At 42.3% G+C, this 26,538-nt stretch overlaps 1 long non-coding RNA gene across 1 annotated transcript in view; it reads right to left on the bottom strand.

The window, feature by feature from the left end:
- Positions 1-24,384, bottom strand: part of LOC104660136 — a 39,391-nt gene extending 15,007 nt beyond the window's left edge. The window contains exon 1 of the long non-coding RNA XR_747673.1: positions 24,117-24,384. This is a non-coding gene — a long non-coding RNA (uncharacterized LOC104660136). The remainder of the gene's footprint in view (positions 1-24,116) is intronic.
- Between the last annotated feature and the right edge of the window lie 2,154 nt (positions 24,385-26,538).

Consider the following 26,538-nt stretch of genomic DNA (forward strand, 5'->3'; position numbering starts at 1 on the left):
ATCCAGGCCTGTTTGACTCCAAAGCTTGTGATGTTAACCTCCAGGATCCACTGCCAGAATTCTTAGAGATGAGTTCTGATTTTGTTGCCCTTTCCAGGGTCTTCTTTTAAACAGGAAAATGTGTATTCCTAAGATGCTTGAGAGTTAAGACAATTCCCCAGGGGCTGGACTCATATACAATGGGTCAGTGAAATGCAGCATGGCCATGTGTGCAAGCTGAGGAGCAGTGAGTGGCAGCTAGAAATGTAAGGCCTCAAGAATCCCAAGATTTCTAAGGAGAATGACCCCAGAGCTATAGCACCCAGCACACCAGATGGGCAAATAGAAAGCATGGGGTGTCTGGCTAACACTTGGAATGCCACCGACATCCCTGCCTTGGTCACTCATTGATGGGCTAATACATCAGATTATTCATATAATAATTAATAAATCATTTATTCACAAAAACTGGTCTTGACAAACATTGGAGGAATATAAGAGCCATGTTGCTCATCACCATACCCCCACAGCAAGGTTCAATCCTAAGAATGTGGGCATGGGATTCAATGTGTTTCTAAAAACTCTTTGAGGAGTGACAAAACATTAAAGCAGAGATTCATTGAAAGCTATTGATTTTTATGTTTCTCCAGATGAAATGACTTAATTTGCAGCTAAGATCTTTAATCTTAATCTTAATCAATCTTTAATCTCAGTCAACCACTTCTTTTACTGCCTACCCTGAAATTTCAAGAAGCCACATGGTCAAGGAGAAATCAGCTTCACTTCTCTTGATTTCCATTCTCCCAATCCCTCGAGGCCATTATCTCCACAAACTTCGACGTGGTTAGAAGAGGAATGCATGGATTGTGAAGAAGCAAAACACAGCATCTGAGTAATTCTTCCTTAAAACACTGGACCCTGATGCATTTTGGATGCAGGTGCAGAGGAAATGGTCTTTAAATGATGACAAATTTTTAGGCACATGGTTAAAATGAAGCCAACCAACCTCAAATGCTCAGATCTTCATCCCACTGTGATTTTCAACTTGAGTTGAATCCTTCAAAGGGGAAAAAAGAGCATCATTCTCTTCTCACTCCAAAGGGAGGCCTGTTCATCAGCCTGGCTCTTAGCATCTTTCCTGTTGTTTCTGGCAGCAGGAGCCTTTGTCTCAGGCTGAGCCCTGCTCTTCTGTGACCTGCACTATCACAGAAGTAAGCACAGTGCTTACTCAGTGCTGGAGTCAGGCGAAAGCACACCTGAAACCCCACTCTGCTGAATTCAAGGTGTGAGGCAAATTATTTAACCTCTCTAAGCCTGTGTTTCCTCACTTGTTAAATGGGAATGTGAGTACCAACCTCTTAGGGGTCCTGTGAGGATTCAGTAAAATTTCCATGTAAAATTTTCTTAAATTTGGTATGACAACAACTTTTTATAGGCTTCTCTTAAATGCTATAGAAAGAAGAAATATTTATAGCTGCAAAAATAAAAATAAAGCACTTGGCAGAGTGGCATGTAGTACATCCCAGTAAACATTAGCTATTATTTTTACAAATTTCTCTCAGATCTTTGGAGGCACATCCTGGCGAGAGGTTACATAGTCTTTATTTTAGTGTACAGAAGACACACATGATTCAGAGAGGTTGGGAGGGAGTGAAAATGTGAGCTCTCTCTAGTGGGTGCTTTCTGGTACGAGCACTCTATCTGAAAGGAAAACCTTTCCAAAGGCTTAGAAATTGAAATGTTTTTGTGATTAGCTCAAGAGATCACCTCCTCTTGGGGGCAGAAAAGATGAGAAGGCCCAAATGAAGAGTCCAAACAATGGAAGTTGCTGTGGCAAGAGGCAACAACAGCAAAGGCCAACACTGCTCAGAGAGCAGGGTTCCAGAGGGCAGGAGCGGGAAGTGGGGATCCACGCCACAGGGGGATGGGAAAGCGGAGACAGCCATGGCCACAGCTAGTCACACAGCTGCTGGGGGCCAGTTAGGACCAGCAGACTTTCTCTCAGGCAGCACATCCCTCACCAGGACCCACGAATTAATGAGTGGAGCACAGGCTGGATTTCACTTCATCTCCTCAAATGGGTCCTTGAGCAGGACTCAGACTTCACTGCCTTCAGCAGTGACCCTGGGCTGGGGGTGGGTGTCTGAGTTTGGATATAACCCAAGAGTCCAGAACCAAGAAGATGAGAGCAAGGAAGCTGATATCTGTGACAGGGCAGGAGAGGAATGAGGGAGGATCTCAGGGAAGTGTTTGTCTATATTTTGCCACATCTGTGAACCACTGTAATTGGTTAACTTCTTCAGAAATGGAAGCTGAAATGAAGGTTGGGATACAGGATGTTGATTAGGGATTAGCACTGCAGAGGAAACAGGAAAGAAGTAGGATTGAGCAGAAGGAGAAAACAAACTGCTGTGCAGGCCTGACAAAGCCTCAGTCAATATAATGAGATGGAAGGGGGATCTGGAGCAAGAGGAAGGATTGGGACCCCATTAGAGGTTCCACCATCAGAGAAGGACATGGCCTCAGGAAAGGTAGCTCTCTGAAGCTGAGGTGGACCCTGAAGGAGCTTCCAGCTGGAGGCTGTCTGCTGACCACGTTCCCCAAGGCTGCAGCAAGGCCCTCCTTGAAAGGAGATCTGAGTGGCACATCTCCATGTACACCAAAAGCATCTCGACATCTATTCATGGTCAGTTCTCATTATTCACACTAGTTATATTCTATAACATCTCTGCAAATACTAAATTAGCAAATACTGAACCATTGCTCCCAAGTGAAATACAGGGTTAGGTACCTGTGAGCCTCTAGTCATAACATTTTCATCAGTTAGTCAATACATGACCTTGTTTTATACGTGTTTCCATTTAAAGACACCTTATTTAATATATATTGTTGACTCATTAGCATTGAACTCATGACCAATAGCACACTGTATGCCTGAAGGAAGAGTGTCTAATACATGTAGGTTCTCCCTAAGGCACATCACGGCTTTCCTGTACTTAGGAAAGCTAGATAACACTGTGGCTCTACACGTGGGGGTCATTTTAACAGTGAAATTACCAACAAAAAGTGCAGAAATCAAAAAACATGGCACTAAACCAACCACTTGATTATAGAAACTTGTTTACAATATGAGAGCTGAACAAAATAGAGCATTACCTTGCTGGGCCTCAGCTGAAAACTTGTATAGCTGGCAACTCAAATGTTTGCTGCTCCACACATGTCTGCAAACAATAGCAAAACCACTGCACATATTGACTTTGGAGTTACAGATACATTTTAGCAAGTAGGCAAATTCCTAAATACAGAATCTATGAATAGTGAAGATCAACTGTACTTAATTTTTTTTTTTTTTTTTTTTTTTTTTTTTTTTTTTTTGGAGACAGAGTCTTGCTCTGACATCCAGACTTGAGTGTAGTGGTGTGATCTTGGCTCACTGCAACCTCTATCTCCTGGGGTCAAGTGATTCTCATGCCTCAACCTCCCAAGTAGCTGCCATTACATGCATTACCAGGTCTGGCTAAGTTTTTGCATTTTTAATAGAAACGGGGTTTCACCATGTTGGCCAAGCTGGTCTTGAACTCCTGGCCTCAAATGATCCACCCACCTTGGTATCCCAAAGTGCTGGGATTACAGGTGTGAGCCACCATGCCCATCCCAATCATACTTAATATTTTTAATTGCCTCCTTTCTTAAAACATAAATCTTTGTTCTCATTTTAGATACTATTATTGATGAAATCATGGTTTCATTGGGTTGGGTATATTTTTATTAACGTACATTAATTTAAGAACATTCTTGTTAATAATAAACTGTTCTTCTTTATACCATCTAAAATTGTCTCATGCACCCCTAGTTATACATAGGTTTAAGGAACTAATGAACCTGGTAGGCTGGATTTTGTGGGTAAGAAGGGATTTGATACATGAATGGCTTGTTTCCACCCAATCTCAGGAAAATCTTCTCTCCTTGGGTTTCCGTCAGAATCATTCATTTGTTCAAGGATCACTGGGCTAGAGGAAACCAGTTTGTCTTCCAAATCCACTCAGTGTAAGCTATGTTTATCCTTCACTTGCTAAAAAACAATAGCTTGTGTTTAATGTGGATTTATTCAAATAAGAGAATTCAGCAACTTTCCAAGTCCACCAACTTCTTCCTGTGTGGTTAAGCATTCCCATATTTGATGAAAATGGAGAAAGGAAATTACAAAGGATCTGAATATTATCCTGAAAGTTATTTGTTTGCTTTTAAAATTTTAATAAAATATTTCTCCAATTTATTTTTCATAACTTTGTGGAAAGCAAGAATAATTTCTGTGAAAGAGCTGATTAGCAAGGTGAAAACACCATTTTATCTCAAAATACACTGTTAATCAATTTTAAGTGTTATCTGGCATTTGTAAATTAGAATGTCCAGGGTTAACAACATTGCAAAGATTATCTGATGGTGCAATAATCACAGGATGCAAATTGATTTCTTTCAGTGGGGTGTTTGTTAAAAGCATACGAGTTTTCTAATTGGCCTTCAGCCCTGCTGCCACATTGTGATCTAACTACATTGTCCTATAATTTGTAAGCATTCACTGAGTTATTTATAGATGACATGAAATATTTGTTAGTTCAAAGTGCAAATGATTTAAACCAAACCAGAGTGTATAAATGTTAAAATCTTGAACCTATGTTAAAATGTTCAAGAGCCTATGTTCTGTTTTCTTTCCTCTGTTGTGTCCTTTGATGAATATTAATACCCATGTCTGGGTTTCCTTTGTAATTCTCTTCCAATTAATTACTCCAGAGAGAGAAGAAAGAGTTGCTACAAATATAACATAATTAAAACTCACTAGTTTTAAGAGTGTGGACTCTAGATGAAGGGAAAATCTTTGGTCCCTATGCTTTATTATCTTGCAGAGTCCTTCAGGACAATTCTGCTGCCCTTGGCTTTTACAGCACCTGGTTTCCCTTTTTGTTTTATCCCATGATGGTGGCAGTAGGTTTGGTCTTCACAGAATGCACACCTAATCCACGTGTCATTTGCTTTGTTCTCTAGACCTCAACATTCCCACCTGTAAGCTGCAGCACCTCAGTATGTTGCAAACAGATTACCAGCCATTAACCCTGGACATCTTGAATGGCAAATGCCATAAGATCCTCAGCCTTCACAGTGGCCAGGTGGCCACCTGGAGTGCATGGGGCCTCCTAATTCATGTATCACCTCTGGCCTTGAATAACCTCATCCAGAGAGTCTAATATACAGTACAAGAATGATCCTTTCCTATATGTGCATGCATGAAAGAGGTTGGGGAACACCACCCAAGACCAAGGTTCATCATGACTTTGGGAACCTCAAAGGGTTCCTTCATGCATGTTTACTTGAGTTTCTAGTACCCACTGACTAGTTCCCCAGAACACCTGGCCCATCTTTAGACTTGTAGCTGGCCAAACTTACTTCATTCCTGCAAAGATTGACTAGATGTTTACCTAACCCACTTTCCCTTCCTGGGCTTAGATGCAAATTACATTGCCAGACCCCTTTCCTCTAGATGTATGCATAAGACTAGCTCCTGCTGATGCAGTGTAAGTGGAAGGATGTGTCACTTCTGGGTGAAGGCCATTAAGAGTCTAGTGCCTTGTCCACACTTTCCTTCTGACTTCTCCTTCCAAAATATCCATGGATACAACATACGTTGAAGATGGCAGCTAGGTCTTTGAATGACTATATTTTCTACAGCCATCTAATGGCTTCTGGCTGATTGAAATGGACTTTCATGTGAGTGAAAAACAGATTTTGTTTGTATTATGCTCTAAGACTTCAGAATTTATCAGTTATAACAACTAACATAATTTACCGTAATCAGTACAATTATTTGTCCCCATGGACATACACAGTGTTACGGGCTGAATCTTTTTCCCCCAAATTCATGTGAAGTCCCAACCTGCACCCCCTCCTCAGCCGGCATATTCCAGAATGGAATACTTGGAGACAGGGTCTAAGGAAGTGATCCGGCTGAGGTCATTAGGGTGGGGCATTAATCCAATATGACTGTCCTTATAAGAAGAGAAAGATGCCAGGGGCTGGTGTGCATAGAGGGATGACCTCAAAGAGGCAGCAAGAGGTCAGCCATCTACAAGTCATCTACAAGCCATCTACAAGCCAACTGAGAGACCCTCGGGAGAAATCAGCAGGCACTTTGGTCTTGGACTTCCAGCCTTCAGAACTGTGAGAAAATAAATGTCTGTTGTTTCAGCCTCCCAGTCTGTGGTATTTTGTGACGGCAGGCCCCAGCAAACAAATGCACATAATAAAGTCACCTCAAGTACCATCTCATTCCTCTCTTATTTCCCAACAGGTCTGCATGAATTTTAACCTGTAGGCATCTGCTGAGTCCTTAAGGATGCTAGTTTGCTAGTTCTCTTATCTCTACCATAGATATCTTTCATGATCCATGATTGATTTTGGAAACTCCTGTTCTCAGGCAAAGTCAAACACACAACAAAGTATGCACATACATACACACACACACACACGCACACACACAGTATATGTTGCTTTCCTCTATATTTTCCACATTTCATAATTGTCTTGATCACAGAAGTTTATTCAATGAAATTATACCACGGGCTGCCCTAGATTTGAACTTAGCCCAGTCCGAGACCCCACAGGCAGCTAGATGAGTTAGGTGAACAGAAGTTCCAAATATTTGTGCAAGATTCTCCTTTCACTGCATCTCTTTCCCAGCCAGAGCCCTCAAAACTTGTCACTAATAACTCCCCTAAGTTATAGGTTTCTCTGACACAGAATCTATCTGCAAAGACCATGAGCATGAGCGCTGCCTGGTGTGTGCAAGGTCAGCGGAATTGCCCACTTCCCTCCCGCTCCCAGAGCCAGGGCTACCTGTGGAATCTACAAACCTGTCTAACCATGGAATTGCCATGTGGAGCCAAGATCATGCTCTGCTGATGGAAGCAAGATGCATGATCCTGGGTAACCCACAAAACCCAAGACACCACCTTGCAAAAGCTGTGTTCTGGCTCAGAGCTTTTGAATAGGCAACCATCTGTTAACACACAAGTTTCTGAATTATACACAGGGCTACCTGCTTGGCTGATTGTGTTTTACCCTTTAGCTTGGAAATCTTGTTTAACACAGCTCCCTCTACTGGTCTATCGGTTACTCTGAAGCTTTTGGTGTTCCAATTTAGGAGAAAAGAACCAGTCCAGTTCGCTGTTGAGAAACCAGCTGATAGAATGAAGGTGAAAACGGCATTGTCTGATGCGAGAATACTAAGGGCTGTATACATGGGGCCCTCTGGATTTTTGCCAATCCTGCTTGGGTGTTTCCCTACCTTAGGTCCCTTTTGCCATCTTAGTAATCCGTCTTCTGAGAAAAAAAGGGGCAGTAATCCTGACCTGTCTTCTAAGGGTTCCAGGATAATACGGTTGCAGCATATTCTTCTAGGGAAACATACGATCCCAAGTTCAGCTCCACAGGAAGTCAAGCGTGAGAAACAACAGGGCAAAGGTGTTCCTGAAAGCCAAGCCAGAACACATTGACAGAAGGGCCCCTTCCAAAATAAAGACAGCCCGAGAGGACAGCAGGCAGCCAGGCAGAGTCTTATCTGGGACATCAGTGGGTGTTCCAGGCTCAGACCAAAGGATGTTCATGACCTTTGTAGAACTGCCACAGACTCTGAAAAAGGGACCATACAGATTTTCTGTTTTCATCTTAGATGTTCTGTTTCCTCTCTTGCTGCAGAGCGGGGTCAGAAGGAAGCTTTCAAGCAGGGAATGAGGCAGGGAAGTCCCTGAAAATGTACCTCCTCTCTCTGCAAAGCTTAGCATATGGGATGTAGATGACTCCCAGCCAGGCAGAGAGGTGAGTCCATCCCTGTCACACACATAAGTATCATGTATGATGGGATTCGAGGGAGTCCAATAAACAGTACATTTTGTCCTTGTTACAGGAATCAGGCAAATGAAGATCAAAATCGACAATATTGATAAAAGTCAGGCTGGAGAATGTGGCTTTCAATATCTTAGCTAGGTGGACATTTCAATATCTTCTCTTGAACTAAACTCATTCACTGGGCTACAAGCAGCACCCTCCTGGCCACGGCCAACTTCTGTAAAGTTTAGGACACAGAGCAGTAGACGGAAATGATCTCTACCAGGGAAAAACCAGAGCCACTCTCTCCTAGCTCCCTCTCCTGAACTAACTCTCCAATCAGATAAGCCATTCCTCATCTCCTAGGGAGATGAGTCAAAGAGGTAAACAGTGGCCAGTTTCCTTTAGTGGAGATCTTTTCACAGGGAAGGAAGCTCAAAAGAAGGAAATAAGCATCCCCTAGCAATCTCCTCTGGAAGTCTCTATGGACATTCACCCTCCTTCCCTCTGACAGGAACAGGTGGGCACTCACACTGCCTCAGTACCTGGCAGGCCGACCAGCTCAGGGCCTTTCCAAGCCTGCAGTTTACATTCACAGCTGGCCTTATCATCCTGCACCATAACTATCTTCTTCTCTCTCCCCCACGTTACAGTACGAACTCCTGAAAGACTGGGACCATATTCCATTACTTTTAAAATTCATTTCTGTAACCCTGGTGCCTAGTATTAGCACATAGTGGATGCTCATGAAATGTTTCTGGATTGAACGGATGGATGAATAAAACAAGTGAATAGACAATAAAACCAGAGGAACCTCGCAGGAGTAGGACTTTTTTCTAGAGATAAAGGCAGGCTTTGACTTGGTCTAAAGTGAAAGCCAACTCCACCCTGGGGGCATCATTTGAGAGCCAGCCTCACAGTAACCCCCAGAGTGAAGAGAATGCAGATCTGAGCTAAACTCCTCAGCATGCCAGGGTCTCCCAAGCTCCATTAGCCCCTTGCTGGGTCAACACAGCCTGGTTCCGGCCCCTTGCCTGAGTGTGGGCCTTTTTGAAGGGTCCTCTTGTTCCGCAGATCCTCAAAGCTCTCCACATCGCTTCCGTTCCTTCCCATCTTCCCTCCTGTAAGTTGATAAGACTTCTAGCTCCATTCAACCCAGCAATCCCATTACTGGGCTTGCTCAAAGGAAAACATGCCCAAAAGAAAACATGCCCAAAGAAAAAAAAATCATTCTACCAAAAAGACACATGCACTTATATGTTCATTGCCATACTATTCACAATAACAAAGACATGGAACCAACCCATGTGCCCAACAGTGGTAAGACTGGATAAAGAAAGTGTGGTACATACACACATTTGGAATACTATGCAGCCATAAAAAAGAATGAAATCATGTCCTTTGCAGCAACATGGATGCAGCTGGAGGCCATAATCTTAAGCAAATTAATGTAGAAACAGAAAACTAATACCACATGCTCTCATTTATAAATGGGAGCTAAACACTGAGCACACACGGACATAAATGTGGGAACAATGGATGCTGTGGACTATTAGACAGTGGGGGATGGGGGCAGCAATCAACTATTTATCAGGTACTACGCTCACTACATAAGTGACAGGATCCATACTCCAAACCTCAGTCTCATGCAATATTCCCATGTAACAAACCTTCACGTGTACCTCTGGTATCTAAAATAAAAGTTGAAATTAAAAAAAAAAATTAAACTAAAGAAGAATTTCTAGTTCCAGGCCAGCCATCTGGTTTCAGGATCTCCAGCCCAGAGAAACACAAAGTCCTCTCACAACCAAAGTACAACTGTTGATACAATAGGAGCTAAATATTCACATAGTATACATCATACGTTTTTGGTTTTTTGGTCTGGTATAGACTCAAATAGCAACTTGCCCAGAAAACACAGTCATTAAATACTGATTGGATAATTAATTGATCAATGACATGTTTAATGACATTGACCACAGATACAAAAGCATGGCCTTTGAATAGAAGAAAGACCATGGAAAGGAGGAGATGTGAGTCCTGCCATCTTTTTCCCCGGACATGGAATGCAGAGGTTGAGACACAAATACTAGACTGACTGTTCCACTTCTGCCACATCTTTGACAAGCTCTATAATTTTTCCAAACTACAGTTTGCCCTTCTGTCAGCTGGAGATAATTATTGTACCAATCTCATAATACTGTTCAATATGAAATAAAATAAAGCACATAAAATGCTTAGCCTTGTATCAGGCACACAGTAAGTAGTTGACATAAATACGTTTTTATTGCTAGTGTTGTTTTTGTTATTTTTGTGAGTTAAGATCCTGGGGAAGTGTGGGAGGTCAAAGGGAAAAGATGATAATAGCTTCCAGGGACCCATGTTGAGTGGCAAGGCCCAGAGTGACCCCATGCTGTGGCACTGATCTGTGATTCTCCAGATGTTCACGAAGGAATGGTTTTCTGCAGAATGAAGGAGCCGAAGTGCAAATGGGGTCAGGGAATTTTATAGGAGCTTGGAGGAAGAGTCAAGACTCGAGTGTTCAGTCGTTACATCAAGTGAAAATAGAGACCCTGATGAAGAACTCGTGCCCTTACCTGGAGAGTTTGCTCTTAGGAAAGAGAGAGACAGAGACAGAGAGAGAGAGACGCAGACACACACACAGAGAGACACAGAGACAGAGAGAAAGCACCGTCCCTCTTGTGCCGGCTGCTGACCAAACTCCACTGTACCTCAGCCCAGCTTCCTGCCTCCCTGGGGAGGGGAGACGTGTCCCTTGGCCAGTAGCCATCAAAGGTCTTAGAAGGATGCTTTGTGTCTGACCTGCCAGGGAAAGCAAATGAGCCGCGCTTTATGTTCCCCAGGGAACTGGCCTCTTAGGGACACTGGCGAGAGGTGTCTGCACATGTGGTCAATGGAGGGAAGCAGCTAGCACACAAGGGGACCAAGAGGGATGGCGGAGAAATTGCACAGTGGTAGGGGGAAGTCCACAGGCTATTTTAGGCCAGGCTCAGAACTGGAGTCAATGGAGGTTTTGTTTATGTAACATCTGCAGAAGGCCCTTTGGAGCAAATAACCCCGGGTCTCCAGGCCAGGGCTGCAGCGAGCAGGGGTGGGGCCGCGAGCTTCCTGTTGTTCTTGGCACGGCTGCCCAGCTGTCTGCGTGGCTCCTCTCAGAGACTTTTGCCGCCTCACTGTTTGCTCCCTACCATGGTCTTCTCAGCTCTTTTCCTAGGGGCGAGTAAACAAAGTACAAGAAGCAGTGCAGACAGAGCCGTTCCTCAGAGAGGTGACTCGAGCACTGTGCCCCAGAGAGTTGCCTTCCAGACCCCCCGGCTCCCCGGTCACCCCGCAGCCTCCGGAGACCCCAGAGCATCTTTTCTGCACATCCCTTTAGCTGAGCGGCTTCGCTGTCAGTTTCAGTGTGGTAGGGAAAGGGGCCTGGGCTCTCAGCTCTGCCTGGTACAGGTCTGAACCCAGAGCTGCATTTAGCAGTTGCTTAATCTTGTGCTAATTGCTCAATCCCCATTATTTATTACAGGCAGAAACATACAGATATATGAGATAAATAATGTATGTTAATTTCCTTTCTACCAGGCCTGTTTGAAGGCATGAAGACTATATTGTTATCTTTTTGAAACACAGATTCCATTGGGAAAGATGGGAATAAGAAGGCCTTTTTCAAGTTTAGGAAAATTTATATGCACAAGAATGCACAAATCTGGAACTGACAGTTTGACAAACTTGTTCACCTGTGTATCTACCCACGTGACTACTACCCTGATCAAGATACAGAATATATCCATCGCCCTTATGTGGAAAGCTCCTTTATGTCTCTTTCTGGTTAATAACATGCTTACCCCTACTTATGTTAGTCTGCCAGGGTGGCCATAACAAAATACCAAAGACTGGGTGATTTCAATAACAAAAATCAGTTTCTCACAGTTTTGGAAACTGGATGTCCAAGATCAGGGGACTAGAATTGCTGGTGAGGGCCCTCTTCCTGGCTTGCAGATGGCTGCTTTCTCAGTAGGTGCTCACATGGCCACTACTTTGTGCACCTGGAGGGAAAGAGCAAGCACTCTGGTGTCTATTCCTGAAAGGACACAAATTCTGTCAGATCAGGGCCCTAACTTTATGACCTCATTTAACCTTAATTACTTCCATAAAGGCCTCATCTCCAAATATATTCACATTGGGGCTACAGGCCTCAGCATACGAATATGCAGGGGACATGATTCGGTTCATAGCACTACCACGGTACCTTCCTCCCCCAGTGATATGGTTTGGCTATGTCCCCACCCAAATGTCCACTTGAATTGTACCTCCGTGAATTCCCATGTGTCATGGGAGGGACCCATGGGGAGGTAATTGAATCATGGGGGCTGGTCTTTCCCATGCTATTCTCATAATAGTAAGTAAGTCACATGACATCTGATGGATTTATCAGGGGTTTCCGCTTTTGCTTCTTCCTCATTTTTCTCTTGCCACTGCCATGTAAGAAGTGCCTTTTGCTTCCCGCCATGGTTCTGAGGCCTCCCCAGCCATGTGGAACTGTAAGTCCAATTAAACCTCTTTTTCTTCCCAGTCTCAGGTATGTCTTTATCAGCAGTGTGAAAACGGACTAATACAGTAAATTGGTTCCTGTACAGTGGGGCATTGCTGAAAAGATAGCTGAAAATGTGGAAGCGACTTTGGAACTGGGTAACAGGCAGAGTTTGGAACAGTTTGGAACAGAAGAAGACAGGAAAATGTGGGAAAGTTTGGAATTTCCTAGAGACTTGCTGAATGGCTTTGACAAAAATGCTAATAGTGATAAGAACAATAAGGTCCAGGCTGAGGTGGTCTCAGATGGAGATGGGGAACTTGTTGGGAACTGGAGCAAAGGTGACTTTTGTTAGTTTTAGCAGAAAGACTGGCGGCATTTAGCCCCTGTCCTAGAGATTTGTGGATCTTTGAGCTTGAGAGAGATGATTTAGGGTGCCTGGGAGAAGAAATTTCTAAGCAGTAAAGCATTCAAAAGGTGACTTGGGTGCTGTTAAAAGCATTCCATTTTAAAAGGAAAACAGAGCATGTAAGTTCAAAACATTTGCAGCCTGATGATGCAGTAGAGAAGAAAAACCCATTTTTTGAGAAGAAATTCAAGCAAGCTGCAGAAATTTGCATAAGTAGCAAGGAGTCTAACATTAATCCCCAAGATCGTGGGGGAAATGTCTCCAGGCCATGTCAGAGACCTTCATAGCAGCCCCTCCCATCAAAGGTCCAGAGTCCCAGGAGGACAAAGGGGTCTCATAGGCCAGTCCCAGGGTCCCTGTGCTGTGTGCAGCCTAGAAACTTGGTGCGCTCTGTGTCCCAGCTGCTCCAGACATGGCTGAAAGGGGCCAACATAGAGCTTGGGCTGTGGCTTCAGAGTGTGCAAACCCCAAGCCTTGGCAGCTTCCACATGGTGCTGAGCCTGCAGTCCACAGAAGTCAAGAATTGAGGTTTGGGAATCGCCACCTAGATTTCAGAACATATATAGAAACGCCTGGATGCCCAGACAAAAGTTTGATGCAGGAGAGGGGCCTCATGAAGAACCTCTCCTAGGGAAGTGCAGAAGGGAAATGGGGGGTCGGAGCCCCCACACAGAGTCCCTACTGGGGCACCACCTAATGGAGCTGTGAGAAGAGGGTCACTGTCCTCCAGACCCCAGAATTGTAGATCCACAGGCAGCTTGTACTGTGCAACTGGAAAAGCCACAGACATGCAATGCCAGCCCATGAAAACAGTGGGAGGGAGGCTGTACCCTGCAAAGCCACAGGGGTGGAGCTGCCCAAGACCATGGGAACCCAACTCTTGAATTAGCATGACCTGGATGTGAGACTTGGAGTCAAAGGAGATCATTTTGGAGCTTTACAATTTGACAGCCCCACTGAATTTCGGACTTGCATGGGCCCTGTAACCCCTTTGTTTTGGCCAATTTCTCCCATTTGGAATGGCTGAATTTACCCAATACCTGTTTTTCCATTGTATCTAGGAAGTAACTAGCTTGCTTTTGATTTTGCAGGTTTATAGGCAGAGGAACTTGCCTTGTCTCAGGTAAGACTTTGGATTATGGACTTTTGGGTTAATGCTGAAATGAGTTAAGACTTTGGGGGACTGTTGGGAAGCATGATTGGTTTTGAAATGTGAGGACATGAAATTTGGAGGGGCCAGGGGCGGAATGATAAGTTTGGCTGTGTCCCCATCCAAATCTCAACTTGAATTTTATCTCCCAGAATTCCCACGTGGTGTGGGAGGGATCCAGGGGGAGGAAATTGAATCATGGGGGCCAGTTTTTCCCATGCTGTTCTCATGGTAGTGAATAAGTCTCACAAGATCTGATGGATTTATTAGGGTTTCTGCTTTTGCTTCTTCCTCATTTTTCTCTTACTGCCACCATGTAAGAAGTGCCTTTTGCCTCCTATCATGATTTTGAGGGCTCCCCAGCCATGTGGAACTGTTAAGTCCAATTAAACCTCTTTTTCTTCCCTGTCTCAGGTGTGTCTTTACCAGCAGCATGAAAACAGACTAATAGACCCAGCCACTAGCTGGTAACTAGTACTTCACTTAATGTCTCAAAACTGGAAGCAACCCAAATGTCCACCAACAGAGAAATGTACAAGTAAACTTTGGTCTACTAATAAAATGGAACACTTTGCTTCAGTGAGAAAGAATGAAGCCAGGCGCGGTGGCTCGCACCTGTAATCCCAGCATTTTGGGAGGCCAAGACGAGCAGATCACTTGAGGTCAGGAGTTTGAGACCAGCCTGGTCAACATGGCAAAACCCCGTCTCTACTAAAAATAAAAAAATTAGCTGGGCGTTGTGGCACACACACCTGTAGTCCCAGTTCAGGAAGCTGAGGTATGAGAATTGCTTGAGCTTGGGAGTTGGAGGTTGCAGTTAGCCAAAATCACACCACTGCACTGCAGCCTGGGTGACACAGAGAAACTCTATTTCAAAAAAAAAAAAGGAATGAGCTCTTGGTATATAGGATCCATTTTCAGCTTTCCTCTAAGCAGGTTATGAATAAAACACAGCAAAGGCCTTTGGATTTTGGGAATTCTGATCTCTGCCTAGACAGTCCTGAAAGTTTGTTTATTCCAACCAAGTTTTATTATTCCCTCATGTTTGTAGCAAAAATTTCAACTTTTTAGGGACCTTGCCTAACCACTGATAATTTTCCCACTCTACCAGGATAGACAATGGAGACCCCAGCTCATGTTGCAAGTGTCACCAGTAGAGCCTTTTGGTATGAAACATATCTTTGGGAGAACTTGACTTCAGATTTGGACTTCCCGTTATTTTTATTAAAGAACAATAGGGTAGCCAGTTGGCTAAGGAAAAAGCAGTTGTTTCAAATTAGGTGTAATTTTGAATTCAGCCAATATTGGCTTAACAGGTTTTACCCAAGATGTTTTTCTATATATAGGATGTTTGACTTAGCTTTAAAAAGACTGTGGTGGGTTTCCATGTCCATTGTTATTTGGTCTTATGCTTTGCAAAGTAACAAAATAAGTTTATTTTTAACAATTATGCTGCCAGTTTGAGTTAAACTGTTTAACAAGGGAGAGTTTTTACAAAAAAAAAAAAAAAAAGTCTCTTTGGAGGCAGAGAGTCTTAATTCACTCAAATAATAGGTTTTAAAGTGAAAGTGCTAGAGCTTGAGATCTGAGATCATAAGCCAACTGCTTGCACCTCCACAAAATGTGACACTTCTCAGGCAGTGAATTGGGCTTTCTATTGCCAAAGGTTTCATTCTGGTTTCTATGAGTCTGATTTCTATCCAGAGACCCTGCTTGCCTGGTGCTCCAATTAGCATTTTTTTTTTTTTTTTTTTTTTTTGGGACAAGAGGGATATTAAAATGGCCAGAAGCAGAGAAGCCAGTGAGATGTAGAAGAAGAGTTTATATGTTAACATCAGAGAGACCTGGGTTCAAGTACCATATTCTCCTCACCTGGGTTTGTGACCAGGAACAAGTTACTTTTCTGAGCCTCAGTTTCACCATTCATAAAATAGGCATGACAATGCCTACCACCAAACATTTGATAAGAATTCATTGTGGGAGGGCACACCCAAGATGGCCGAATAGGAAGAGCTCTAGCCTCCAGCTCCCAGCGTGAGCAACACGGAAGACAGGTGATTTCTGCATTTTCAACTGAGTTACCGGGTTCATCTCACTGGGGCATGTCGGACAGTTGGTGCTGGTCCATGGGTACAGCCCGACCAGCAAGAGCTGAAGCAGGGAGAGGCATCGCCTCACCTGGGAAGTACAAGGGGGAAGGGAATTCCTTTTCCTAGCCAAAGGAAATTGAGACACACAACACCTGGAAAATTGGGTCACTCCCACCCTAATACCGCACTTTACCAAGGGTCTTAGCAAATGGCACACCAGGAGATTATATCCCACACCTGGCCCAGAGGGTCCCACACCCAGGGAGCGTCCCTCATTGCTAGCACAGCAGTCTGAGATCTAACTGCAAAGTGGCAGCAAGGCTGGGGGAGGGACTCCCGCCATTGCTGAGGCTTAAGTAGGTAAACAAAGCCACCAGGAAGCTCCAATTGGGTGGAGCCACCACAGCTCCAAGAGGCCGGCCTGCCTCTGTAGACTCCTCCTCTGGGGACAGGGCATAGCTAAACAAAAAACAGCAGAAACCTCGGCAGAGGTAAATACCCCTGTCTGACAGCTTTGAAGACAGCAGTGGATCTCCCAGCATGGAAGTTAAGATCTGAGAACAGACAGTCTACTGAAGTGGGTCCCTGACCCCTGAGTAGCCTAACTGGGAGACATCCCCCACTAGGTGCAGACCGACACCTTACACCTCACACGGTGGGGTACACCCCTGAGACGAAGCTTCCAGAGCAAGAATCAGACAGCAACACTTGCTGTTCAGCAATATTCTATCTTCTGCAGCCTCTGCTGCTGATACGCAGGCAAACAGGGTCTGGAGTGGACCTCAAGCAAACTCCAACAGACCTACAGCTGAGGGTCCTGACTGTTAGAAGGAAAACTAATAAACAGAAAGGACACGCACACCAAAACCCCATCAGTTCGTCACCGTCATCAAAGACCAAAGACAGATAAAACCACAAAGATGGGGAAAAAGCAGTGCAGAAAAACTGGAAATTCAAAAAATCAGAGCGCACCTCCCCCTTCAAAGGAATGCAGCTCATCACCAGCAATGGAACAAAGCTGGACAGAGAATGACTTTGATGAGATGGGAGAAGAAGGCTTCAGTCGATCAAACTTCACAGAGCTAAAGGAGGAACTACATAACCAGTACAAAGAAACTGAAAACCTTGAAAAAAGAATGGATGAATGGATAACTAGAATAATCAACGCACAGAAGACCTTAAAAGAACTGGTAGAGATGAAAAGCATAACAAGAGAACTATGTGACAAATGCACAAGCTTCAGTAACCAACTCGATCAACTGGAAGAAAGAGTATCAGCGGTTGAAAATCAAATGAATGAAATGAAGCAAGAAGAGAAGTGTAGAGAAAAAAGAGTAAAGAGAAGTGAAAAAAGCCTCCAAAAAATATGGGATTATGTGAAAAGACCAAATCTACGTCTGATTGGTGTGCCTGAAAGTGATGGGGAAAAAGGAACCAGGTTGGAAAACACTCTGCAGGATATCATCCAGGAGAACTTCCCCAACCTAGTAAGGCAAGCCAACATTCAAATTCAGGAAATACAGAGAACGCCACAAAGATACTCTTCGAGAAGAGCAACTGCAAGACACATAATTGTCAGATTCACCAAAGTTGAAATGAAGGAAAAATGTTAAGGGCATCCAGAGAGAAAGGTCAGGTTACAAACAAAGGGAAGCCCATCAGACTAACAGCAGATCTCTTGGCAGAAACTCTACAAGCCAGAAGAGAGTGGGGGCCGATATTCAACATTCTTAAAGAAAAGAATTTTCAACCCAGAATTTCATATCCAGCCAAATTAAGTTTCGTAAGTGAAGGAGAAATAAAATCCTTTACAGACAAGCAAATGCTTAGAGATTTTGTCACCACCAGGCCTGCCCTACAAGAGACCCTGAAGGAAGCACTAAACATGGAAAGGAACAACAGGTACCAGTCATTGCAAAAACATGTCAAAATGTAAAGTCCATCGATGCTAGGAAGAAACTGCATCAAATAACAAGCAAAATAACCATCATTCTCAGCAAACTATCGCAAGAACAGAAAACCAAACACCACATGTTCTCACTCATAGGTGGGAACTGAACAATGAGATCACTTGGACTCAGGAAGGGGAACATCACACACCGGGGCCTATTATGGGGAGGGGGGAGGGGGGAGGGATTGCATTGGGAGTTATACCTGATGTAAATGACGTGTTGATGGGTGCTGACGAGTTGATGGGTGCAGAATACCAACGTGGCACAAGTATACATATGTAACAAACCTGCATGTTATGCACATATACCCTAGAACTTAAAGTATAATAATAATAAAAAAATAAAAACAGCTAATATCATAATGACTGGATGAAGTTCACATATAACAATATTAACCTTAAATGTAAATGGACTAAATGGTCCAATTAAAAGACATGGACTGGCAAATTGGATAAAGAGTCAAGAACCATCAGTTTGCTGTATTCAGGAGAGCCATCTCACATGCAGAGACACACACAGGCTCAAAATAAAGGGATGCAGGAAGACCTTCCAAGCAAATGGAAAACAAAAAAAAAGCAAGGGTTGCAATCCTAGTCTCTGATAAAACAGACTTCAAGCCATCAAAGATCAAATGAGACAAAGAAGGCCATTACATAATGGTAAAGGGATCAATTCATCAAGAAGAGCTAACTCTCCCAAATATATATCCACCCAATACAGGAGCACCCAGATTCATAAAGCAAGTCCTTAGAGACTTACAAAGAGACTTAGACTCCCATACAATAATAATGGGAGACTTTGACACCCCACTGTCAACATTAGACAGATCAAGGAGACAGAAAGTTAACGAGGATGTCCAGGAATTGAACCCAACTCTGCACCAAGTGGACCTAATAGACATCTACAGAACTCTTCACCCCAAATCAACAGAATATACATTCTTCTCAGCACCACATCACACTTATTGCAAAATTGACCACATAGTTGGAAGTAAAGCACTCCTCAGCAAATGTTAAAGAACAGAAATTATAACAAACTGTCTCTCAGACCACAGTGCAATCAAACTAGAACTCAGGACTAAGAAACTCACTCAAAACTGCTCCACTACATGGAAACTGAACAACCTGCTCCTGAATAACTACTGGGTACATAGCGAACTGAAGGCAGAAATAAAGATGTTCTTTGAAATCAATGAGAACAAAGATACAACATACCAGAATCTTTGGGACACATTTAAAGCAGTGTGTAGAGGGAAATTTATAGCACTAAATGCCCACAAGAGAAAGCAGGAAAGATCTAAAATTGACACTCTAACATCACAATTAAAAGAACTGGAGAAGCAACAGCAAACACATTCAAAAGCTAGTAGAAGACAAGAAATAACTAAGATCAGAGCAGCACTGAAGGAGATAGAGACACAAAAACCCTCTAAAAAATCAATGAATCCAGGAGCTGGTTTTTTGAAAAGATCAACAAAATTGACAGACCGCTAGCAAGACTAATAAAGAAGAAAAGAGAGAAGAATCAAATAGATGCAATAAAAAATGATAAAGGGGATATCACCACCGACCCCACAGAAATACAAACTACCATCAGAGAATACTATAAACACCTCTACGCAAGTAAACTAGAAAATCTAGAAGAAATGGATAATTTCCTGGACACTTACACTCTCCCAAGACTAAACCAGGAAGAAGTTGAATCCCTGAATAGACCCATAGCAGGCTCTGAAATTGAGGCAATAATTAATAGCCTACCAACCAAAAAAAGTCCAGGACCAGATGGATTCACAGCTGAATTCTACCAGAGGTACAAGGAGGAGCTGGTACCATTCCTTCTGAAACTATTCCAATCAATAGAAACAGAGGGAATCCTCCCTAACTCATTTTATGAGGACAATATCATCCTGATACCTGGCAGAGACACAACAAAAAAAGAGAATTTCAGACCAATATCCTTGATGGACATCGATGCAAAAAATCCTCAAAAAATACTGGCAAACCAAATCCAGCAGCACATCAAAAAGCTTATCCACCATGATGAAGTGGGCTTCATCCCTGGGAGGCAAGGCTGGTTCAACATATGCAAATCAATAAACGTAATCCAACATGTAAACAGAACCAAAGACAAAAACCGCATGATTATCTCAATAGATGCAGAAAAGGCCTTTGACAAAATTCAACAACCCTTCATGCTAAAAACTCTCAATAAATTCGGCATTGATGGAACGTATCTCAAAATAATAAGAGTTATTTATGACAAACCCACAGCCAATATCATACTGAATGGGCCAAAACTGGAAGCATTCCCTTTGAAAACTGGCACAAGACAGGGATGCCCTATTCAACAAAGTGTTGGAAGTTCTGGCTAGGGCAATCAGGCAAGAGAAAGAAATAAAGGGTATTCAGTTAGGATAAGAAGAAGTCAAATTGTCCCTGTTTGCAGATGACATGATTGTATATTTAGAAAACCCCATTGTCTCAGCCCAAAATCTCCTTAAGCTGATAAGCAACTTCAGCAGTCTCAGGATACAAAATCAATGTGCAAAAATCACAAGCATTCTTATACACCAGTAACAGACAGAGAGCCAAATCATGAATGAACTCCCATTCACAATAGCTTCAAAGAGAATAAAATACCTAGGAATCCAACTTACAAGGGATATAAAGGACCTCTTCAAGGAAAACTACAAACCACTGCTCAGTGAAATCAAAGAGGACACAAACAAATGGAAGAACATACAATCCTCATGGATAGGAAGAATCAATATCGTGAAAATGGCCATACTGCCCAAGGTAATTTATAGATTCAATGCCATCCCCATTAAGCTACCAATGACTTTCTTCACAGAATTAGAAAAAAACTGCTTTAGAGTTCATATGCAACCAAAAAAGACTGCATTGCCAAGACAATCCTAAGCCAAAAGAACAAAGCTGGAGGCATCACGTTACCTGACTTCAAACTATACTACGAGGCTACAGTAACCAAAACAGCATGGTACTGGTACCAAAACAGATATATAGACCAATGAAACAGAACAGAGCCCTCAGAAATAATACTACACATCTACAGCTATCTCATCTTTGACAAAACTGACAAAAACAAGAAATGGGGAAAGGATTCCCTATTTAATAAATGGTGCTGGGAAAATTGGTTAGCCGTAAGTAGAAAGCTGAAACTGGATCCTTTCCTTACTCCTTATACGAAAATTAATTCAAGATGGATTAGAGACTTAAATGTTAGACCTAATACCATAAAAACCCTAGAAGAAAACCTAGGTAATACCATTCAGGACATAGGCATGGGCAAGTACTTCATGTCTAAAACACCAAAAGCAACGGCAACAAAAGCCAAAATTGACAAATGGGATCTAATTAAACTAAAGAGCTTCTGCACAGCAAAAGAAACTACCATCAGAATGAACAGGCAACCTACAGAATGGGAGACAGTTTTTGCAATCTACTCATCTGATGAAGGGTTAATATCCAGAACCTACAAAGAACTCAAACAAATTTACAAGAAAAAAACAAACAACCCCATCTAAAAGTGGGCAAAGGATATGAACAGACATTTCTCAAAAGAAGACATTCATATAGCCAACAGGCACATGAAAAAATGCTCATCATCACTTGCCATCAGAGAAATGCAAATCAAAACCACAATGAGATACCATCTCACACCAGTTAGAATGGCAATCATTTAAAAATCAGGAAGCAACAGGTGCTGGAGAGGATGTGGAGAAATAGGAGCACTTTTACACTGTTGGTGGGACTGTAAACTAGTTCAACCATTGTGGAAAACAGTGTGGTGATTCCTCAAGGATCTAGAACTAGAAATACCATTTGACCCAGCCATCCCATTACTGGGGATATACCCAAATGATTATAAGTCATGCTGTTATAAAGACACATGCACACGTATGTTATTGTGGCACTATTCACAACAGCAAAGACTTGGAATCAACCCAAATGTCCATCAGTGACAGACTGGATTAAGAAAATGTGGCACATATGCACCATGGAATACTATGCAGCCATAAAAAAGGATGAGTTCGTGTCCTTTGTAGGGACATGGATGCAGCTGGAAACCATCATTCTCAGCAAACTAACACAGGAACAGAAAACCAGACACCACATGTTCTCACTCATAGGTGGGAATTGAACAATGAGATCACTTGAACACAGGAAGGGGAACATCACACACGAGGGCCTATTGTGGGGTGGGGGGAGCGGGGAGGGATAGCATTAGGAGATATACCTAATGTAAATGACGAGTTAATGGGTGCAGCACGCCAACGTCGCACATGTATACATATGTAACAAACCTGCACTTTGTGCACATTTACCCTAGAACTTAAAGTATAATAAAAATAAAAAGAAACATTTTATTAGTATTTGGTTTGAATCCATGATAATTAGTATTTATGAGAAAGCAATTAAAATATATTCATTTAAAAATAAAAAAAAAGAATTCGCTGTGAAGTGCCTAGGATATATGAACAGTAGCTCAGTCATTCAACAAATGTTTATTGAGCACCTGCCATGTGTCAGATGCTTTAACAGTGGGGACACAGTGGTAAAAAAAAATGATACCTGCCCTCTTGGATCTCACCGTTGCTCAATAAATAGTTGCCATTCCAATAGGTATATGAAAAGGTACTCAACATCACTGATCATCATGGAAATACAATGCAAACTACAATGAGATATCATCTCACAGCTGTTAGGATATCTATTATATATTTTAAAAAAAAAAGAACCAAAACAAAGATAAGTGTTGTCTAGGCTGTTGAGAAACTGAAGTACTGGCACACTGCTGGTAGGAATGTAAGATGGTGCAACTGCTATAGAAAACAGTATGGAGGTTCATTAAAAAAGTTAAAAATAGAAATACTATATGATCTAACAATCCCATTTGGGGGATTTATCCAAAAGATTTGAAATCAGGACCTCAAAGAGATATTTGCACTACCATGTTAATTGCAGCATTATTCACAGAAGCCAAGAGGTGGAAATCACCTAAATGTTCATTGCTGGATGAAAGGATAAAGAAAATGTGGCATACTGTATATGCAGTAGAATATTATTCGGCTTTAAAAATATTCTACCATATGCTACAACTTGGAAGAGCCTGGAAGACATTATGCTAAGTGAAATAAGCCAGTCACAAAAGGACAAACACTGCATAATTTCACTTACATAAGGATCTAAATGTATCTAAAGTCAAACACATAGAAACAGAGTAGAATGGTGGTTGCTAGCATATGGGGCAGGTTAAATGGAAAGTTATTATTCAAGGCATATGAAGTTTTAGTTATGCAAGATGATTAAGTTCTGGAGATCTGCTGTACAAAATTGTGCCTCTGGTTAACAACACTGTACTGTACGCTTAAAAATTTTTAAGAGGTAGATCTCATGTTACTTGTTCTTTAAAAAAAAAGAAAGAAATATTATAAATCTAGATCATGGTAATCTAGATCATGTTTGCATAACTCTGTAAGCTTACTAAAATGTATTGGATTATACACTTAAAAGGATGAGTTTTATTATATATAAATTACACATCTCAATAAAGCAGTTTTGCAAAAATAGTTGCCATTAATTTAACAGCCCCATTTCTTTCAAGCCTTCATTCGATATCACCACTCCCCTCCCTGCTTCACTTTTTTTCATAGCCACCTTTTAATATACTGTAGTTTATTTATCATATGTAATCAATTCTAAGTTTCACATTTTAACATACATAAAATCAAGATGCATTCTATAATGGCAGCAATTTATTAGCAGCATTCTTTCTTTCTTTAGTGGCACATAGACTAACAGAGCATCTTGTATCACTGCCATCTTAGAGACAATAAACTGTGCTGTTGTGTTATTGTTTCTTGCCTTTTTTCCCCTCTAGAATGTTTGCTTCACACTGGTAGGGATCTTTATTTCATTCACTGCTGTATTCCAAATGTCTAGAATAGTGCCTAGAATGTCATAGGTTATTGATAAACATTTGTTGAATGAATAAATGAGTGAATGAATGGGTGTCATGCCTAGCATCAAGAAACTGATACTAAAACAAAGGAACTGAAAGTAAAAGATGAGTTAATAATAGAGCAACCTACTTTCATCATTTCCTCTTCTGTTCTATCTGCAGGACACTGGGGAAATAGCCTAGTTTTGAAGAATGTCGGCAGGGAGCCGCCAGGGATCATCCTCGCAGGTAAAAAGAGACCTCCAGAGACCTTCAGGAAGCTGGAAAGAAGCTTCCAATGGTGAACTCAGTCCCAGAAGCTTCTGTCCATGCCATCTCACCCTTGAAGTGCTAATTCACTACTTTCACTAGAGATGCTGAAGGTAGCCCTCTCTTGCCTGGAAAGTGACTGGAGTGGTCCCACCAGCAGCCAATCTCTTTTAAACACTCCCTAATTATCCAGGAATCAATCCCCTGCCCCCAAAAGCAGGCTGAGTCAGTTCCTTTTGTCCTGTGAGTGGTGAATGACCTGCTCTCCTGATCTGCCTGGAGGTCCCTGAGGTTAGGTTTTGGGTGCAAGCGGTTCCCTTGAGAGTCTGGAGAGGCTGTGCAGGCATTCATTATCCATGACCCCAGGCAGAACCCACACCAGGCCAAGGTGTGTGTGGATGGGAATGTGTAAATTCCTTGTTAGACAAGTCCTGTGCTCTGTTTCACATTAGCTAATGCTCACCAACCCAGTCACTGACCGTTTATGGTTTTCCTTTAGTTTCAAAGAACAAATCTTATTATTGTCTTCTGGAAGGGACTGAAGAGTCAAAGAGCCAGGAAAACCCATTTGAGAGACGAGTAAAGCCTCCCATAGAAGCAATATCCCTTCCTTGAGCGGCTTTGAGTTGCTGGACTTTGTTCTTCACATTTTTGTTTCTCTTTCCATCATTTCTCATTAGGCACAGTGCCTAGGGTTCATGGTACTCTTAGGGACCCACAAAAATGTGTGAGTTTATTTTAAAATCAAGAAGGAAAAAAACAAACTTTTAGGGTTAAAAAAAATTCCATTATTGCTCACATCTAAAATAATGAAATTTTCAAGGTCTAGGAAAATTTAGACTTTGTCTAAAATAAAAATTAAATACAATGTTGAATAATTTAAAGTTGTATCAAAAATCATGTAAAAATCGATATCACATTATGGAGGAAAGGGCCCGTAAAACTCATCTTGCAGCCTTGAGGTTACCAGATGAGAAAAGTGATCTTGTCAGACTGAGAAACCTGGTGGACCCAGGACATTCAGATCCCTGGCAAACAGCTGAGAGAATTGTTAGGGGAAAAGACAATTGTTAAGGGAAAATGCTGCGACTAACATTTCTTGAGTGTCACTCTATGGTAGGCTTGGTGCAAGGCATTTTAGGGATATTATCTCACCGAAGCCCTACAGCAACCCTGAGAAATCATATAATCATCGAGCTTTACAGAGCACTTAAAGAACTGCTACCTGACCACCCCCCATCTCTCTGTACATTTCTCTTTCTTAAAGATAAGTAAGTAAATTCACATGCTAATAAATCCTTCTCAAATTACCTTACTCAAATGTTGATTTTGATTTTTTTAATGAAGATTTTTAGTCTTTAATTTTTTAATTTTTTTGAGACAGAGTCTTGCTTTGTCTCCCAGGCTGGAGTGCAGTGGTGCAATCTCAGCTCACTGCAACCCCACCTCTTGGGTTCAAGTGATTCTCCTGCCTCAGCCTCCCAAGTAGCTGAGACTACAGGTGTGCACCACCATGCCCGGCTAGATTTTCTGTATTTTTAGTAGAGATGGGGTTTCGTCGTGTTAGCTAGGCTGGTCTCGAACTCCTGATCTCAAGTGATCCGCCCACCTCAGCCTCCCAAAGTGCTGGGATTACAGGTATTTTTTATCTTTAAATTAGAACCAGAAAGACAGACATTGACTATCAAAGACTTGATTTGGGTTTCAGACAGGTTTGGACTGCATTCTAGGATGCACCTGGGGGGCATCTTGAGGCACTCAGTTACCTAAGGCAGCCCGCCTTGGAGAATGGGTAGTTTTTACTTATTTTTTGAAACACGTTTCCTATGTCCAAAGGTAATTTAAAGAAAAACAATTTCACAACCAAGTTTTGGTTGTGTTGGCCCTCATGCAAACACCCACGCTGTCCTCAGAATGTGGCCTAAGGGCCATTCAATTAGAAAGCGCAGAAGATGAAGCTTACCCACTGGAAACAAAATGTTGCAAAATCTCTCCTGCAATGGTTTGGATATGGTTCGTTTGTCCCCACCAAAGCTCATGTTGAGATTTTATCCCCACCATGGCAACATCGGGGGTTGGGGGCTAGTGGAAGGTATTTGGGCCGTGGGGGTGGATCCCTTATGAATGGCTTGGTGCTGTTCTCATGTTAGTGAGTGAGTTCTCACTCTCTCAAGACTGGATTAGTTCTCCCAGAAATAGATTAGTCCCTCATGAGTGTGTTGTTACAAAGTCAGGACATCCCTCAGGTTTCCCCCTCTTCCACCTGTCTGCTTCTTCTTACTGTTGTTCGCCAGGTTGTAATG

The sequence above is a fragment of the Rhinopithecus roxellana genome, chromosome 2 (assembly GCF_007565055.1).
Source record: "Rhinopithecus roxellana isolate Shanxi Qingling chromosome 2, ASM756505v1, whole genome shotgun sequence".
In the NCBI taxonomy this organism is placed as follows: Eukaryota; Metazoa; Chordata; class Mammalia; order Primates; family Cercopithecidae; genus Rhinopithecus; species Rhinopithecus roxellana.